This window comes from Pleurodeles waltl, chromosome 3_1, assembly GCF_031143425.1.
Source record: "Pleurodeles waltl isolate 20211129_DDA chromosome 3_1, aPleWal1.hap1.20221129, whole genome shotgun sequence".
Lineage (NCBI taxonomy): Eukaryota > Metazoa > Chordata > Amphibia > Caudata > Salamandridae > Pleurodeles > Pleurodeles waltl.
In genome coordinates, this window is record NC_090440.1 from 1,374,073,071 (window position 1) to 1,374,093,308 (window position 20,238).

At 49.9% G+C, this 20,238-nt stretch overlaps 1 protein-coding gene and 1 long non-coding RNA gene across 3 annotated transcripts in view; one reads left to right on the top strand and one right to left on the bottom strand.

The window, feature by feature from the left end:
• TBCEL (tubulin folding cofactor E like) overlaps positions 1–20,238 on the top strand; it is a 244,719-nt gene that overhangs the window by 39,097 nt on the left and 185,384 nt on the right. The gene's annotated exons all lie outside the window — the stretch shown is intronic.
• LOC138285213 (uncharacterized) overlaps positions 1–20,238 on the bottom strand; it is a 67,898-nt gene that overhangs the window by 13,349 nt on the left and 34,311 nt on the right. For both annotated transcript variants that reach the window (XR_011201540.1, XR_011201541.1), the window contains one exon: positions 18,977–19,015. This is a non-coding gene — a long non-coding RNA (uncharacterized lncRNA). The remainder of the gene's footprint in view (positions 1–18,976; positions 19,016–20,238) is intronic.

Below are 20,238 nucleotides of genomic sequence, written 5' to 3' on the forward strand. Positions count from 1 at the left end.
TGAGGACCGGAACTACTGCTCCTTCTTGAAACATTGGAACCAGCGCCTGAATGTCCCGTATCCGCTGTGGCAGAGGAAAGGCTTGATTCAATGTTGTTCCAGTACTGCCCCTATGAACAGGAGACGTTGAGAGGGCTCTAGGTGAGACTTGGGCACATTTATTGAAAAACCCAGACTGAACAACAACTGGGTTGTCAACTGCAGATGACGCAGCACAAGCCCCGGAGACTCAGCTTTGATCAACCAATCGTCCAGGTAAGGGAATACTGCTACTCCCTTTCTCCTGAGGTGTGCTGCAACAACTGCAATCACCTTCGTGAAGACCCGTGGTGCGGAAGTAAGACCAAAAGGAAGGACCGCAAACTGGTAGTGCTGCGATCCTACCACAAACCGGAGATACTTCCTGTGCGACTTGAGAATGGGAATGTGAAAATAAGCATCCTGCAAGCCGACCGACACCATCCAATCCTCCTTGTCCAACACCAAAAGCACCTGTGATAGAGTCAGCATTTTTAATTTCTCCTGTTTGAGGAACCAATTCAAAATCCTCAGGTCCAAAATAGGCCTCAGATGACCATCCTTCTTGGGGATCAGGAAGTACCTGGAAAAACACCCCTGCCCCCTTTCTTACTCTGGAACCAACCCCACTGCACCTTTCAATAATAGGGAGAGAACCTCCTGTTGTAACAGCAAGAGATGATCTTCTGAACAAAAAGGAAAGACGGGGAGGGAAGTGAGGCGGGATCTCCCGAAAGGGAAGGGCGTAACCTCTTCTCACCAAACTGATGAAGTCTGTTGTTATAGACTCCCATATGGGAAGAAAGAGTGAAAGCCTCCCCCTACCGGAGAGGTATAAGAAACAATGGTGAGAGGACTAGGGCTTCTTTCCTTGAGGTAACCCTCCAGCGGAAGAGGAAGGGTGCTGCTGCTGGGTGGCACCTCTTGTGCCGACTCTACCCCGCCCCCTGTATGAGCGATAAGGGAGGCTGGAGGACTGCTGCGATCTCCCACGAAAGGAAGAACCTCTTCCAAAAACATGCAGCCGTCTAAGAGATCGAAATGGGGTAGCAGCAGCCTGCCGACCCAAAGATCTAGCTGTGGCCCTACATTCTTTAAAGCGCTCTAGCGAAGAGTCCGCTTTTGAACCAAACAGTTTTGCCCCATCAAAGGGCAGATCCAGCAACATAGACTGGACGTCAGTCGAAAATCCGTAAGTGCGTAACCACGCATGCCGTCTGGAGGCAACGGAAGTCCCCATGGCTCTTGCAATAGAGTCCGTGGTATCCAGCCCTGTCTGAATAACCTGTGTAGCCGCCACCCGAGCGTCCGAAAGAAGACTACACAAATCCTGGCACATGTCCGGAAGTACAGTCTTCGTCGCATCCATTATGGCATGGATATACCTGTCCAGAATACATGTTGCATTGGCAATTTTAGAGCCATGCGGCAAAAAGAACACACCTTCCTGGCTGATTGGTCCATCCATTTGGATTCCCGGTCCGAGGGTACTCCCGGAAACGAACCAGGGGCCGACCTCAAAGAGCAGGATGCTTGCACCACCATGCTCTCTGGTGAAGGGTGTTTGGATAAAAACTCCGGGTCCCCAGGCGCAGATCTATAATGCCTGGCCACCGACCTACTATCAGCCAAAGAAAAAAACAGGCTTCTTCCAAACCTCTTCGATCGGATCCATCAGGGCTTCATTAAATGGTAAAAGAGGATCCACCACGGCTGTAACAGAAGCAAATCCTCAGTCGAAAGGTTGGTCTTCACCTGCGCCGTCGGTAAAGGAAGATCCAGAAATGCTGCGGCCTTCCTAATAAGATTGGTAAGAGGCTGCCTCCTCTGTATATTCATCAGGGGATGGCAGATCATATTTGAGAGGTTTCAAGACCACTTGCTGTGTCCAACCCAGGGAAATCACCCTGGGGGTCAGTGATCTCCCCTTCTTCGAGGAATTGCTGCTGATATTCCCTCTCCTCTAAAAATCTAAGTCATGGAGCAGAGCAACGTCGGTGAATGGCGCCGGGAAGGCGTCATGACAGGTTCTCCGGATCCACCGACGCCGCAGATGGATCCATAAGCGCCGTGGAGAAGGCACCCGCATCCGATGCCGACATCCGACCCCATCACCTCCAACACCAGCATCAAAGGTCTCTCCCTCGACGTCGAGGGCTGCACTGTCGGCAGAGGGGCCTGACTTGAATCTCCATCCAAACAAAATGGTATAAACGGCGTCGGTTTATATGGAGCTGGAACGAGATTGAAAGCCAGGGGACCAGTGGGGCCAGCCGGCGCACCACCTCCCGGAGCCATATTTTGACAAATCTGGAACATGGCATTAAGGAATGCCGCAGGATCCGTACCCGGAGCCGGGAACGAAGGATAAGCCTGTGGAGCCGGTGCCGGGCTGGACTCTTCAGGTTCAGGATGCACCGGCAAAGCCAGATGACTGAGGATCCACAACTTCAAAGACTGACGGGCCGGGGACGTTTGCGGCGTCGCAGGTTGAGGGGGGACACAGTCGGACTCACTTCCCAAGACCTTTGGTGCCAGGACGATGGAGACCTCGACCGACTTCTGGACTGACGTCGGGAGTCACGATGACGTCACTTCTTATGGGATGACTTTCCAGAAGAGGACCGATGGTGCCGCTTCCTCTCCTTCTTGGACCTTGCCAAGAAAAGCTTTGCCTCGCGTTCCTTCAATGCCTTTGTATTCATCTTTTGGCAGGATCCTCCTTCTTGGAAGTCGTGATCGGAACTGAGGCACCAAAGACAATCGTTGTGCGGATCAGTCACAGACATGCAACCTCCACATTCCCTGCAAGGCTTGAACCCCGACTTTTTCGGAGCCGACATCCTGGAAATACATACCTTCCGAAGAGCTAATGATACAGGTAACAGAAAAGGGTCGGTGGAGGAAATCAAGAGACTTGTTTCTACACCATGACACAAATTGATGCCGACAAGCGTATACCATTTTGGTGGAGGGACTCCTGGTTGCCAAGATAAACTCACAGACTTCGTGTGGAAGGTCAAAAGCCGTCAACTGCCGCTGCTCTATCGCCACATGGAAAGCGAAGATTGGACAGCTTCAGATGGAGAACCATCCCCTGCTGCTGCACCAGAAGTGCCTCCCTAATTTGCAGTCTGACTGGAAGATCGGTGGCCATGCTCAATAGCTCTGGATACCGTACTCTCCGTGCCCAGTCTGGAGCCACAAAGATTACTTGGGCCAGAAGTGGTATTGGCAGGAAGGCGTAAAGGAAGCCCGAGATCCACTCAAGACTAAAAGTGTTGCAGAGCGAGTGCAGTCATGAAAACTTCAACATGCAAAACAGCTGACATTGAGTGCTCTCTACAGAGCCGAACAGATAACCAAAGCTCTCCCCATTTGTGAAAGAGACCTTGCACCTTTTCTAGATTTAGACGCCATTCTAGATCGACTGACTCAATGACTGCATTTGTCTGCTCTGATGCTTGGGGATCACACCAGATGTTGAACCACCAGCGATATGCCCTGATGTGCCAGCCATGTCCAGAATCACAGAGCCTCTTTATAAAGTGTCCAGGACCCTACTCCACCCTGTTTGTTGCAGTACCACATGCCAGTAGTGCCGTCTGTGAACACTTGCACTACTTTCCCTTTGAGAGAGGGAAGTATTTCAATGCATGCGTGATTCCCTGGAGTTCCAGAAGGTTGATGTTGGGCCCAGAATCCGCATGAGACCAGAGGCCTATGATCTACGCCTCTCCTATGTGGCCGCCCAATCCCAGTAATGAGGCATCTGTCACTACTGAGATATCTGGTTGGGGGAAGCAAGAGATCCAGATTCCAAAGCCACCACAGCAGATCTTTCACAGTCCCCTCCGAGATCTAGACCATGTCGGAGAGATTACACTGATGCTGTGCCCACTGGAACTTAAGTCCCATTGAAGAGCCCGCATATGCCATCTGACATGTGTCACTAGCAGGATGCAGGACGCCATGAGGCCCTGCAGCCTCTGAGTTGTTTTCACCGAAAGCCAGGATAGAGGCTGAAACATCAGAATCATAGCATGAATATTCTTGATTCGCTTTTTGGGAGGATAGGTCCGAAACTGCACTGTGTCCAGAACAGCCCGATTAAACGGAGCATCTGATAGGAAGTCAGGTGAGACTTTGGCATGTTTATAGTGAACCTCAATGTATGCAGGAGGTTCGCCTTAGTCTGAAGGTGGGAGACAACTTTCTGGGGCGTGTCTGCCTTCAACAGCCAGTCATCGAGATAGGGGAAGACCGAAACCCCTAACCTGCACAGATGAGCTGCAACCACCGCCATCACTTTCGTGAACACCCGAGGGGTGCTGGTAAGGCCCAAAGGGATCACAGTAAATTGAAAGTGCTTGTGATCTACTAGGAATCGTAGACCGTACCCGTGGGCAGGCAGGATGGGAATATGGAAACAAGCACCCTGCAAGTATAACGCTACCATCCAGTCTCCTGGGTCTAAGGCAGACAAGACTTGAGCCAGAGTGATCATTTTGAACTTCTTCTTGCAGAACAGAATGAGGGCCCGAAGGTCTAGGATAGGACATAAGTCTTTGCCTTTTTTGGGCACCAGAAAGTAGCAGGAATAACAACTACAACCTACTTCTGGCACAGGGACACTCTCTATGGCACCTTTGGCGAAGAGAGTCGTGACTTTCTAGCAGAGAATTGCCAGATGATCATCTGGTAAGGGGCCGTAAAATGGAGGCATGGCCGGTGGGGATTACCCCCTTTGTATGATATGCAAAACCCACCTGTCTGTCGTGATGGTCTCCTAGTGGGGCAGGTGAATGCGAATCCTGCCACCAACTGGTATATGAGGGTGGGTACTGACTAGGAAGGTTTTGGAGGCTGCACCAGGGTGGAGTGGGCAAACCTGTGTTTTCCTGTCCCATGGGCCTGCAGGATTCTGCATCCCCGGTGGCTGTAAAAGGGACCCAACAGGAAGCCCGTTCCGTTGCCACGAAAGGGGCAAAATATGGACTGTTGGTGGTGAGGTGAAACAGAGAGGCCAAGGGATCGAGCCATAGCCCGGCACTCAAACCTCTCATGCGCTGAGTCCGCCTTGTCCCCAAAGAGACAGGTGCCATCAAAGGGCATGTCCATGAGGGTCTGTTGGACATTTCCTGGAAAAACAGATGCCCTCAACCAGGCATGGCTCCTCAAGGCCACCGTCAACGCATCCCATTTACCTGTAGAATTGGTTGTGTCCATTTCACAGGGAATGGTGAACTTAGCTGCATCTCTCCCATCAGCAAAGGCTTGGGAGATGTTAGCCCAGGTCTTCTCCAGGATCTGCGGCAGAATTTGCACGACCGTATCCCACAAGCAGTGGTTAAAGCAGCACAAAAGGCATGCAGTGCTCACCGACCGCAACGCCAGACTGGAGGAAGAAAACCTCATCTTCTTACCAAGTTCGTCTTTGATTCTCTATCCGGGGGAGTGGAAAGTAATGCACCAGATGACAATGATGCCTGGATGAAAAGGCTCTCAGATGAGGGGTGTTGGGCCAGGAATTTAGGGTCGTTTGGAGCAGGCTGATGGGGGCGAGCAATTCTACTGTTTACAGGAGCCCATGTTCTGGGTCTGGACCTAGTACCCGGAAGGACATCAATAAGGGCTTCATTGAAGGGGAGGCTCGGCGGTAGAAGCCCCAGCTTGAAGCACCTCTGTCAGGAGATTCGTCCTGACCGCTACAGTGGACAGCTCCATGTCAATGACCTCAGCCACCCTACTGACCACAACAGAATAAGAGGTTCCCCCCGCCGTAGCCACGGTAGGAGGAGAATGCATGCCAGCATCTGGAGAAGTATCCAGACCATTAGCTTCACCCTATTCCTGTGGCCAGACCAAATCGGGGTTATCTAGCTGGTATTCTAAAGGGTCCAGCGTCCCCTCCTATCCTTCCTTGTATTTGTACCCATAGTAATAAGGGTCCAAACCCAATCTGGGGTGAGAACCACATCGAAGTCAGAAGCAGCGTCGGCAGGCGACGTTCTTTCTCCGGGTCATCGTGGATAAGAATTGGGTCAACGTCGATCGTGTGCACCACCAATGTCAGAAGCACTGATGACCTAGCTGGTGTCGGGGAAGGTCGCGATGGCACGACCAGGGTCAGCAAGGATCCGGAGGGACCACTGGGGGCAGAGGCTAAAGACGCTGGCGTGGAACCAAAAGGGCCCTCATATGAACCCCTAGGCCTCGAAGGTGCCACAGAAGGGTCAGAATGACCAAATATAAGGCACATGGCCTCAAAACACATTGAGTTTGGCAAGGGTCGCCCTGGCTCACGGAAAACTGGGGAGGTGCGGAGCACAGCAAGGACACTCCTCCCACGTCGCATCGGCTGAGCGATGCGGTGAAGTTGGAAAACGCCTGGCCTTCTTTGACGACTTCTTTCTCTGACCTGAATGACACGAATATTATGATGATGAGTGGTGGTGACTCCGCGAACAGTCTCAAGACACTCCTCATGAGTGACAACATGAACGATGCAGAGTCGAGCGTCGGGCCTTCATGAGCTTTAGGGACCGCTCCCTCAAAGCCTTCGGGTGCATGGCCTGGCACTCAAAGCACAACTTTGGGTTGCACTACAAACACAAACGGACCGGATGCCGATCTGTCCCAGACATCATATGGTGACAGGCCTCGCAAGGCTTGAACCCGTTCTTCGGGGACATCATGAGGCGCCAAGGGTCAACACAAAAAACAGACAAAAGGGTCCAATACACTTAAAAAATTAACAGGGTATCTCTTCTCCACATCAGCGTGTGGCACAGAAAAGAACGGACGTCACTACGCCGATTTCCTCAAGTAGTGGAACTAAAATGTTGTGGATGATTGCATGGCAAAGTAGTGGCTTATGGAAGGTAGGTATCCATACACAGACTTTTGACAGGTTTCTCTAATGGAAGGAAAACCTCAGTCAATTTCGAAGTACTTAACTTTTGTATGATACAACAAGATACAAGTAGGAAAATACAGGTCTGGTTGAGATGGGAACTGGGGGCAGCAAACAACACTCTACAGCCTTTTCCCCTGCTTAGGTCAGACTTTAGAAGGACAACATGGTTGAGCCTTTTTTGGGCGTTTCAGGTATGAAATCACAAAGTGTCCTTTTCACCCTTGCTACGTTCTCCAGAACATATGAAGTGGAGGCTGCCGCTTCTGTAACAGTAAGACTTTCAATAACAGGCAAAAGAAAGTGAAGGAAAAACACAAGACTTCATGTGGTTGTCTGATGAGGAACAAAATACGCAATGTACTTTACCCTCTGGATTTGGAGGATAAACAATTTCTAGTACCAAGAAGTTTTATGACTCACATTGTATGGATGAAAAAACTGGTTCTTATCCAGTCCGTCCAATGAAATCAGGTGATCAGAAGATGAGCTGGAATCCAAAGGCACCTAACAGTGAGCTGTAGCCTCAGAGTTCTGAGCAGTATCCACCAACTGATAGGGAGTAAGAACCGCAAGTCCTTAGGATTCACAAAACCTATCGGTCCTTGAGGTGGGCAGAAGACTTTAGTAGGAGTGTGAACCTCTGGGGCCATGTGTATGAAGTTGGCTCTGTGTATACTATTTCAAAGTATGAAATAGTCTGCACAAATCCCAAGGTTTCCCCTTACAGGTAAGAAGGTGGCAAAATCAGATAATACCAATGCACTATTTGTGGGGATGTGGTCGAGCAGTAGGCTTATCAGAGAGTACTCTTAAGCATTTGTTGTACACACACAGGCAATAAATGAGGAACAAAGACTTACTCCAGTCCAATAGGTTTTTATATTGAAAAATATTTTCATAGTTTATTTTAAGAACCACAGGTTCAAGATTTACAGTTAACACTTTAAATGTAAGGTACTTCACTTAGATACTTTAGGAACTTTGAATAAAAGCACTATCATATACAGTGTTTGCAAAAATGGCAATAAGCTATTTTCAAAATGGACAGTGCAAAAATCAACAGTTCCTGGGGGAGGTAAGTAAAGGTTAGATTAGGAGGAAAGTAAAACACTTTCAAGTCTCAGTTCTGGGGCATAGGCAGCCCACCGTTGGGGTGTTCAAGGCAACCCGAAAGTTACCACACCAGCAGCTCAGGGCCAGTCAGGTGCAGAGGTCAAAGTGGTGCCCAAAACACATAGGTGCCTATGGAGAACAGGGGTGCTCCGGTTCCAGTCTGCCAGCAATTTAGTACCTGCGTCCTTAGGGGCAGACTGGGGGGGGGATGAAGGGGGGGAAGGGAGGGAGGATTGGGCGCACAAGTAGGCATACAAAATACACCCTCGGCAGCACAGGGCCAGCCGGGTGCAGTGTGCAAAGCAGGCGTCTGGTTTCAATGGAGGGACCTGGGGGTCACTCTAGTGGTGCAGGCAGGCACAGGGGGTGGTTCTTGGGACAGCCACCACCTGGACAAGGGAGAGGGTCACCTGGGGGTCACTCCTGCGCTGAAGTTTGGTTCCTTCAGGTCCTGGGTGCTGAGGGTGCAGTGTTGGTTCCAGGCGCCGGACCCTTGTTGGAGGTCGCGGTCAGGGGGCGCTTCTGGATTCTCTGCAGGCATCGCTGTGGGGGCTCCGGGAGGGGTCGTCTCTTGTCACTCACTGGCTCGCAGACACCAGGTAGTCCTCCCTGTAGTTTTTGTTCTCTGGATCTTGAGCCGGGGGCGTCGGGTGCAGAGTGTGAAGTCTCACACTTCCGGCGGGAAACGTGAAGTCTTTGAAAGTTGCTTCTTTGTTGCAAAGAAGTAGCTGGTTTTGAACAGGGCCATTGTTCAAGGGAGTTTCTTGGTCCTTTAATCCAGGGCAGTCCTTTGAGGCTTCAGAGGTCGCTGGTCCCTGATGGATGCGCCGCTGGTTGTAGGTTTTCGAAGTTGGAGACAGGCCGGTAGGGCTGGGGATAAAGCAGTTGTGGTCGCCAGTCTTCTCTGCAGGCTTGTAGGTCAGCGGTCCTCCTCGTTTCTTCAGGTTGCAGGAATCTAGTTTCCTAGGTTCTGGAGTGCCCCTAAATACTACATTTAGGGGTGTGTTTAGGTCTGGGAGGGCAGTAGCCGATGGCTACTGTCCTGGAGGGTGGCTACACCCTCTTTGTGCCTCTTCCCTGTGGGAAGGAGGGCACATCCCTAATCCTATTGCCCCTAATGCCCATTGCTTCACAGCTTGTGTGCTGGTGGGGAGAAAATGACTAAGTCGACATAGGACTCCCCTCAGAGTGCCATGCCTACCTCCCACTGCCTGTGGCATAGGTAAGTCACCCCTCTATCAGGCCTTACAGCCCTAAGGCAGGGTGCACTCTACCACAGGTGAGGGCATAAGTACTATGCCCATACAGTGGCCAAGCAAAACCTTAGACATGGTAAGTGCAGGGTATCCATAAGAGTATATGGTCTGGGAGTTGGTCAAACATGAACTCCACAGTTCCATAATGGTTACACTGAAATCTGGGAAGTTTGGTATCAAACTTATCAGCACAATAAATGCACACTGATGCCAGTGTGCAATTTATTGTAACATACACCCAGAGGGCATCTTAGAGATGCCCCCTGAATGCCAACCAGAATTCTAGTGTAGGCGGACTAGTTTTTGCCAGCCTGCGACAGACCAGACATGTTGCTGGCCAGGAACAAAGCCTGTACTGGGTGGAAGTGCTTCTTATCTCCCCCTGCAGGAACTGTTAACACCTGGAGGTGAGCCTCAAAGGCTCACCCCTTTTGTTACAGCACCACAGGGCATCCCAACTAGTGGAGATGCCCGCCCCTCCGGCCACTGCCCCTACTTTTGGCGGCAAGGCTGGAGGAGATAATGAGGAAAACAAGGAGGAGCCACCCACCAGTCAGGACAGCCCCTAAGGTGTCCTGAGCTGAGGTGACCCCTGCCTTTAGAAATCCTCCATCTTGAGTTTGGAGGATTCCCCAATAGGATTAGGGATGTGCCCTCCTCCCCACTGCGAGGAGGAACAAAGAGGGTGTAGCCACCCTCCAGGACAGTAGCCATTGGCTACTGCCCTCCCAGACCTAAACACACCCCTAAATTCAGTATTTAGGGGCTCCCCAGAACCTGGGAAACTAGATTCCTGCAACCTAAACCAAGAAGGACTGCTGACCTGAAGCCCTGCAGACAAGACGGAGACAACAACTGCGTTCGACCCAGCCGTACCGGCCTGTCGCCGGACTCAAAGAAAACTGCAACAGCGACGCATCCGACAGGGACTAGCGACCTCTGAAGTCTCAGAGGACTGCCCTGAACCTAAGGACCAAGAACCTCCTGTGAACAGGAGCCCTGTTCAAAACCAGCTACTTATTTGCAACAAAGAAACAACTTCCAAAGATTGCACATTTCCTGCCGGAAGCGTGAGACACTACACTCTGCACCAGACGTCCCCGGCTCGAGATGCAGAGAACCAACACCACAGAGAGGACTCCCCGGCGACTGCAAGCCTGTGAGTAGCCAGAGACGACCCCCCTGGGCCCCCACAGTGACCCCTGCAGAGAGAATACAGAGGCTCCCTCTGACCACGACTGCCTGTAACAAGGGACCAGACGCCTGGAACCAACACTGCACGCGCAGCCCCCAGGACCTGAAGGAATCTAACCTCAGTGCAGGAGCGACTCCCAGGTGACCCTCTGCCGAGCCCACCCAGGTGGTGGCTGTCCCGAGAAGCCCCCGCTGTGCCTGCCTGCAACGCTAGTGTGACCCCCCCCCCCCCCGGTTCCTCCATTGTTTTCAACCTAAAACCCGATGCCTGCTTTACTCACTGCACCCGGCCGCCCCTGTGCCGCTGAGGGTGTACCTTGTGTGCCTTCTCGTGCCCCCCCCCCCCCCCAGTGCTCTACAAAACCCCGTGGTCTGCCCCCCCAGTGGACGCAGGTACTTACCTGCTGGCAGACTGGAACCGGAGCACCCCTGTTCCCCATAGACGCCTATGTGTTTTGGATACCTCTTTCCTGTGCACGTGACTAGCCCTGAGCTGCTGGTGTGGTAACTTTGGGGTTGCCTTGAAACCCCAATGGTGGGCTGCCTATGCCCCAAACTTGAGACTTGTAAGTGTCTGTCTTATCTCCAAAACTAACCTTTACTTACCTCCCCCAGGAACTGTTGATTTTTGCACTGTGTCCACTTAAAATAGCTTATTGCCATTTCTACAAAGACTGTACATGATATTGTGTTTATTCAAAGTTCCTAAAGTATCTATGTGAAGTACCTTGCATTTAAAGTGTTTGATGTAAATCTTGAACCTGTGGTTCTTAAAATAAACTAAGAAAAGCTATTTTTCAATATAAAAACCTATTGGCCTGGAGTAAGTCTTTGAGTGTGTGTTCCTCATTTATTGCCTGTGTGTGTACAACAAATGCTTAACACTACCCTCTGATAAGCCTACTGCTCGACCACACTACTACAAAATAGAGCATTAGAATTATCTCTTTTTGCCACTATCTTACCTCTAAGGGGAACCCTTGCACTCTGTGCACACTACTTCTCAATTTGAAATAGTATATACAGAGTCAAGGTCCTACATATATGTACTCCCTTAAACATACACTGCAACCTGCCCATGAGGCTACCAAGGGCCTACCTTCGGGGTGCCTGACAAGTAGTAAAAAGGGAAGGTTTAGGCCTGGCAAGTGGGTAAGCTTGCCAAGTCGAATTGGCAGTTTAAAACTGCACACACTGACACTGTAGTGGCAGGTCCGAGCCATGGTTACAGGGCTACTAATGTGCTGCAGGCCCACTAGTAGCATTTGATTTACAGTCCCTGGGCAACTCTAGTGCACTTTACTAGGGACTTACCAGTAAATCAAATATGACACTCATGGATAAACCAAACGGTACAAGCTCTATAGGGAGCACTTGCGCACTGATTAGAAGTGGTGAAGTGCACAGACAATAAACCGTCAAAAACGGACCAGAAAAATATTGTAGGAAGGCAGCAAAACGTTTGGGGATAACCCTGCAAAAAGGGCCATTTCCAATATCACACCTGCAGGAGCTGATGGTGAGCCTCAAAGGCTGAAGCCTCTTGTTACAGTGCCATGGGGCACTCCAGCTAGTGGAGTTGTCCGCACACGGACAAAGCCCCACTTTTGGCAGCAAGGTGATCAGGAAAATTATGGAAAGCAGGGAGGAGTGACCCCCCCAAAACTCACCCCTCCCCCTGCCATCTAAAGCTAGGGCCATCCCTAGGGTGTCCAGAGCGGAGGTTGTCCCCCCCCCCCCCCCCTTCCTGCAGAATCATCCATCTTAGTTTGGAGAACAGAAACCAATAGGGTTAGGTTTGCGTCCCCCTCCCCAAAGGTAGTGGACACAAGAACGGGGTGTAGCCACCCTCTGGGACAGTAGCCAATGGCTACTGCCCTCTGACCCCTGTAACCCCCCTAAATCCAGGATTTAAGGGCTTACCTGAACCCAGCTCATGAGATTCAGGCTGACCTGACAAGAAAGAAGAAGGACTGCTGAGCTGAACCCCCAGCAGAGAAGACAACGACAACTGACTGCCTCAAAAAACCTGCACAAAAACAGTGAGGCATCCAGCGGGGCCAGCCACCTCGACCAAGTTATAGAAGTCTGTCCTGCACCCAAAAGGACCAAGAACTGCAGTGGACAGTGGCCCTGTCCAAGAAGGAAACATCCAGGGACTCTGGCACACCTCCAGACACGCGAGTCCTGACCACCCTGCACCAGACACCCTACGGCCGGTGACCACGTGGCCCAACCAGCTAAAGAATCATCAGGTGATTGTGAGCAAGTGCCCACCCTGGGTTGACCTTTCGACCCCCCCCCACAAAGATGCCTGCAGAGGGAAGACCGAGGACCCCGACCACTGAACGCGAAAGCACTGGATGAATATACCCGCACTGTGAGAGACTGGCACCTTATTGCAGTACTCCCCCACATTTTTGCCTGGTTTCCGAATGCAACTTGGACTGGAGTGCACTGGGATCCTGCTAACTAGGTTCCCGGTACCAGTGTTCTTTCCCTAAAACATTTTAAAAGTGATTGGATACATCTTTAGCTATCACTACAAGTCCCTAGTAAGAAGGTACTTAGGTACCCAGGGCATGCAGTACTTTGGATAAGCCCCTGGTGGCAGTGGCACTGATTGTGACAACCTCAAGGGACATGCATCAAGATGTGCACAGCACTGTGATAGCAGACAGTCTCCTGCTGCAAACCTAAAATACAAACTCTACTTGGCACACTACCTGTGTGCCCGGTCCACCGTACACTGCATTAACTATGGGTAAGACACCCCTATAGCAGGCCTTACAGACCTTAGGCAGGATACTCCATACTATATGTGAGGGCACAGCTCAATGAGCAGTATGTTCCCACTGTGTCCCTGGCAAACCTGAGATATAGTGAGTGAATAGAGCTGCCATTTTTATGTATGTGCTAGACACTGGCCAACACGAGATTCCCAGCAAAATAATGGCTACTCTGAACCCTGGGTTGTTTGGTATCAAACCACTCCGAATGATAAATTCAAACGGGTACCAGTACTGGATTTATAATAAAATGCACCCAGGGATCACCTTAGAGGTGGCCCCTGCAAAAGCCAACTATCCTGGCATATTTTCTGACTGGTTTCATCCAGCCTGCCACACCCACACAGTCCATATACAAACCTTGGTGGAGAGCCCAGTCTCCCTGGTTCGTAAACCAATGCCCTCCCTTGGTGGAGGAGCTAACCACCCACTCCCCCAGGAACGTGCAAAACCCCGGTAGTGAGCTTCAAAGGGCTACAGCCCCTGAAAGTCGAGCCTCCAGGCCTGCTGCTAGCATCTGAGGGGTTGCCACTTTGCAAAACACCCACTTTTTGAGTGAGCAAAGGTGGGAAACCACACAAAGATTAGGAGTGTCGGCCTAGCATGCACCACCTCTAAGGTGTTGTCTGCGAAGTGGACCCTCAAATTCAGTTTCCTCTATCTTGAAATGAAGGAAACTAGCCAATCAAGTTTAGGGAAGTCACCCTTCCCAAAGGAAGTGGACACTAAAGTGGGTGGAGCCACCCATAGGTAAGTGTCCCATTGGACATTACCAGGTTTCCCCTAGAACGCCCACTAAATTCTGTATTTATTGGACATCCCTAGAACAAGAAATCAGATTTCAAAATACAAAGAAGACCTGCACCAAAGAAGATCCAAAGCAAAAGAACTACAGACCTGTTGCACAAGAAAAGGCGCCAAACCCTGCCTGCTGCACCCAGGACCTGCAAATTGCTGCTGTGGAGGAGCTGGACACTGGACTGAGCCCGAGAAACCCATGTAATATCCAGGCTTAAAGAATCACCCCAGATATCCCTTTTGAGTGGAGGCACCACTCAAAAACCAAGCAAGATCCAATAAGCCAGTGAAGGTCACTTCACTGGCTGGCCGATATGTCCACAACCGGAATTTGCAGCCGGACCCCACGACACACTAACTACCGTCCCGGACGTGACCTACAAGTGTGCCAAGATTGGTGGCACTGTGCCCTCCAGTGGCCGAGTTACGCCAATTCCCTGGGACAACCTCAAACCAGCTCCCCAAGAGCTGAAAGGATCAGGAGGAAGCTCCTGTAGAGGGACTTTAATAATACCCTGGGACCTACCACCAGAATGCTCACAGTGTCCTGTAAGCAGCCAGAGAGACTCACCTCCAAAAGGACTCAGTTGCGCACAGCTCTGGATCTCACCCCGCATCCGGCCGCTCTGCGCCCGCAACAAGGAACCAGCTGTGCTCCACTGATCCCCAAACCCTTGCGACCTCGACAGCCCAAGGGGACCCCGAGAAACCATCTTTTCCAAGTGGCCCCTACAGGTGGCCATGTGCCAAAAGCGTTTCCTACACTGCTCCCGCCGGAAACGGGAGCCGCAAGAGGCTCTCCGGCTGGTGCAAGGTGCCTACTGACTGCTGCGACCACCCTGCAAAAAAAACCAAAAAAAAAAAAAACACAAAAGAGACTGGTAACTTAATTGTACGATTTTGAATGGTAACTGTACATTGATTCCAATGATGCGTAATTATGGGCAGAAAGACTAACTTTATTACAACTTTTAAAACTAATATCTAAAAAAGTATTTGAAAGATCTTGGTCTTAAAAATTAAATAAAACTGAAGTATTTTTTATAAACTCTGGTCTCGAGTTATTTATTGAGTGCATGTGCTGCATGATTGGTTTTGTGAGCACAACAAATGCTTAGTACATCTCCTGGATTAGCCTAACTGCTCGACCAGCTACCTTAAAAATTGTAGCATTAAGTGGTCTAATTTTTGCTCATGGAAACCAAAGTGTGCTCGCCTGGACCCACTGCATAGTGTGCCTAGTTTTGCACACTGCATAGAGGGGCCAGCCTCCTACAGATGCCTAAAAGACCACTGCACCCACAGCCCCCAGAGAACCCGACCTCCAGCACAGGTACATTCCTCCCTGTCTAGCTTAGGGTTTGCTCCAGGGGACCCCCTGGTCCTCACATGCAGCATCTGAGTGACCCCGGGGTCTCCTCACAGAGATCTATTGGAAAACCAATGCCTTGTTTGCATCCTGCACCCAGCTGCCATAGTGCCACTGAGGGTGTGCGTTTGATGCCTCCTTGTGGCCCCAACAGTGCCCCTCTAACCCTCCCCCTCCTACCCCCAGGTCTGCCCACCAAAGAACAGGTACTTATCTGCTGGGAGATCTGATTCAGAGTGCACCCTGTCTCCGTGGGAGCCCACTTTAAAATGGCTCAAATTTGACCTCTGCACCCGAACGGCCCAGTGTTGCTGGGAGCTTGGGGTTCACTTGAACCCCCAGCTGTGGACTTCCTAAGCCCCAGAGACTGAAACTGTTAAGTCAAGTACTTACCTCTAAAACTGTGCTTTAGTTTCTTCCCCAAGGATGTGTCCTGAAAATTGCAGTGTCAACATTTAAAATAGCTTTATTGGCATTTATTCAAAAACTGTATGCTATATGAATTCCATTCAAAGTATTATTATTGATATATATGTGAAATAATATCTATTGATGTAATTACATGCAAAGAGAATCTTGTGATTCTAGAAATAAACAAAATTTATTTTTCTATATAAAAACCTATTGGTCTGTAGTTTAGTCATTAAGTGTGTGCTTCTTCTATTGTGTCTGTGTGTAGAACAAATGCATTTGTAGTATCTACTTTAGCCTCTGTGGAACACCTGGAGTCTGTGCATGTCATTTTGATATAGTATATAAAGAGTGAGCTTCCTACAAAGGGGGACTGACTGAGTTGGCGAGGTAGCATGTTCCAGGTCTGTGCTGCGATGTAGGAAAAGGATCTCCCTCTGGCTGCATTGTTACCCATTCTAGGGGTGGCAGCAAGGGCAACTTGTGCAGAGCGGAGTTACCGGTCTCTGGGTCTGAGAGACTCAGTTGGTGCACGAGTCACTGAGTCTGAGTGGCTCTGTGAGTGTGCGCATGAGTACCTCAGTGAGTGTGAGTGCTTGGGGATTCTCTGAGCAGGTCTGTGTGAGTTCACGAGTGACTCTGTGGGTGTATTACTGGGTGCATGAGTATGTGAGTATTGTAGGAAGCAGCATATATAGTGAACCAAAACGGGGTACACTGCGCAAAAAGTCAAAGCAATCAGAGGAACAAATTACATCCCAAATGCTCCTTTTTTCAGTAGTGTGGTCAAGCGACTCCTACAGTAAGTGAGACACACACTGAAAGAAATCACACCAATTTATAGTAATAACATGTACTTTTATATAAAGTCTGATATTTTGATTTATTAATTTTTACAGCTTGCAAAACTTGATACAGTGCATTTTTCAGATGTGGTAAAGTTATCCTATGAAGGAAGAACTAGCACTGCATACAGGTATAGTAAAGCGACTTACGTGATCAATCTCCTGGACTTCGTCCACACGGACCATTCACCTCAGGCAGCAGGGTGCATGGGTACAGCTCAGCGTCAAGTGCCCCATGTAAGTCTATGGGGACCGGTTTGGTCACAAAGTTGCTTGAGGGATGGATTGGGAGTCCACATCAGAGGAACCCACGTGGGTTTCGAACCTTGAGACCCTTAGGCACGTAGTGACACCACCGATCCACTTCACCTCAGGCTGTGGGGTGCAGGTGCAGTGGTGTTTTATCGCTCAGGTCTGGTGCTGGAGTTCCTTGTGGTTGTAAGGAGCCCCGCAGAACCAGTCTATAGGCATTGACTTGGGGTTTAGTCTGAACAAGCCAACAAGTGGCCTCAGGTCTCACGAGGCAGAGAGATGTGGGGACAGCCTTAGTCCTCTTCTCCTAGGCCCAGGGCAGACGGGTGCAGAGGTGTCCTGAGACATGGGGTCTTTGTCACTCACTGTTGCTAGGGGTCTGCAGAATCAGGCTGCAAGCGCTGTCAGGAAGTCCACATAGGGCAAGCTCTGGGTAGGCTGTGTCTGGGGACCATGGTGACACCACTGGACCACTTCAACTCGGGCTAGGCAGCTCAGCTGCAGTGATGTTGCCCAGTGTTGGGTTTTTGGCAGTCAAGGTCCTCATGGTTCTTCCTTGGGTGCCTGCAGATGCAGGGCAGCAGCTCCTGTAATCCAAAAGAGTTCTTCTTGGTGATTTGTGAAGCACGGACAGCGCTCCCTGATTTTTGGAACCTGCAGTGGCAGGACAGGTCAGATGCTCCTCAAGGGCCAGGCGCAGCAGGCTTGGCACCACGTCAGTCGTGCTTCTTAGGTCTATGGTTTTGCAGTCTTGTTGCACACTCCTTTTGTGTCATGGAAGAAAGTCAGAGAATCTGTGTAGGAAAGTGGCCTTGTTGGCATGGTTGCCCCCCACTTTTTGTCTGATATTGGTGATAACTTGACAGAGCGTGATGGGATCCTCCTAACCAGGCCCTAGCACTAGTGTGCTTTCCCAAAACTGTAGCATTGTGTCCACACAACAGCACACCCTTGGTACACAGTTAAGTCCCTTGTAAAAAGTACCCACGGTACCAAGGGCCCTGTTAACTGGAAAGTCCCCAAGTGCTGCAGCATGACTTATGCCACCCTGGGGACCACTCATCTAGCACATGCACATTGCCATTGCAGCTTGTGCGCGCTGGTGCTGAGAAAAAGGCAAATTCGACATTGCACCTCTCAGTGTGCCACACCACAAACCACTGCCAATGGTATACGTAAGTCAACACTCAAGCAGGCTTTACAGCCCTAAGGGAGGGTGCACTATACCATAGGTGAGGGCATACCTGCATGAACAATATGCCCCTAAGTGTCTAAGTCCATTCTTAGACATTGTAAGTCTAGTGGGGCCATATTAAGTATATGGGCTGGGAGTTTGTCATTATGAATTCCACAGATCCATAAACTAAAGTCTAGAATGTTTGGTATCAAACTTGTCAGCACAATAAACCCAAACTGATGCCAGTGCTGGTTTTATTGAAACATGCACTCAGAGGGCATCTTAGAGATGCTCCCTGTATTTACCCATTCCTTTAATGCAGGACTGACGGGTCTGCGCCAGCCTACCACGAACAGACAAGTTTCTGATTCCATGGGGTGAGAGCTTTTGTGCTCTCGTAGGCCAGAAACAAAGCAGACACTGTGTTCGTGCTTCACACCTCCACCCTGCAGGAATTCTAACACCTGGTGGTGAGCCTCAAATGATCAGCCTTCTTACCTAGAAGAAGGCCTGATTCTGAGTGCCCCCAGTCGCCATAGGTTCCCACTGTAAAACCCGGCAGCAACGTTGACCTCTGCATAAAGCCAGCCCCGTGTGGCTGGTGGAGGGTGCTTGGCACTAACTCAAACTCAGACCCATGGTATTATAACCCCCAGAGAATGGAACTGTAGGTCTGGTACTTACCGCCATAACTGTACTTTCTTTTATTCCCTACGGAACTGTTCCTGAAAATTGCAGTGTGTCAACTTTTAAAACATATTTGCTATATTCAAATAAGCCATTTATATTGCCAAATTAAAACAAATAGGTATTGATACATATTTTGGATACTTACTTGTAAATGTGCTTTCCTTGCAAATTGAATCTTGTGGTTCTAGAAATAAATGGACAAAAACAAGTTTTGGTATCTAAAAAGAATTGCCCTGAAATTAGGGCTTTGAGAGCATGCTTCATTTATTAACTGTGTGTACAAAAAAATGCTTTGCACTACCCTCTGATAAGCCTAACTGCTCGACCACAGTACAACAAAACAGCATTAGTATCATATTTGTTGTCTCTAAACTCTGGTGAATCGCTGTACAGACTATATCTCAATTTGATATAGCATATCCAGAGCCATCTTCCTACAATTTTGTATCAGTGGTTCCCCTAAATAGTCAATTTAGGGGAACCGGTATTGAGAGTGAAGGGTAGCAATCACTGGAGTACTGTAGGAATCTGGCCTGGTGTGTGCTAACTACCTATGGTATGATCACCTTATACAAGGTCCATGTATCCCTTATGAGTGAAGTGGAGTCAGTGTCAAGGAAGCCAGGCTCTCTAAAGGTAGCTGTGGATAAGTAGCCAAGGCTTATTTAGGAGACACGCAAAGCTCTCATGCAATACCACTGTAGTCATACAGCACTTACACAAATGAAAGAAGGCACTCAGTGCTACGAAAATAGAGGCTCTTTATTAGAGTAATACAAACACTAGTTAGGCAATACTCTAATTGTAGGTAAGTAAACATACTACACATGTACAGTAACAATCAGGAATAGGCTTAAAAAGCAATTGAGAACACTGAAAAACAGCAGACAAAACTCTAGACCAGGGGGAGTGGGGGTGGGGTGGTGTTGGTGTTAGGTGGATGCAGGAGTTGGTCGACGGTGGAAAAAAGACGGTCAACACTGGGGCAGGTGAAGAGTTCCTGGCTGATGCGGTCGACGTCCCACGCTGGATGAAGGATTGCAGTCAGTCTGTGGAGTGAAAAAAAACACATACAAGACCTGAGAAAGGAAAATATCACAGTTGCTAGCAGTGGAGCTGTTGGGGTCCAGGAAGGCCAAGTGAGGGAGAGAGAGAACTAAACCCACAGGGGATGTCCGTAACGACCCTCTGCAGTGCGGAGAGCCCAAAGAAGAAGATGCAGCCCACACAGATGACTCGCAGGCAAGGAGCACAGGAGTCACAGTGAGGCCCATGCAGGGTACTTAAAAAGGAGTCCCACGTCGCTGAATAACCATGCAAAGGGCTGAGCGTCACAGGGAAGAGTGATGTGGACAGTAGCAACACAAAGACTGAAGTTCCCCTGGAGGCGGTGCCATCAAGCCTTGT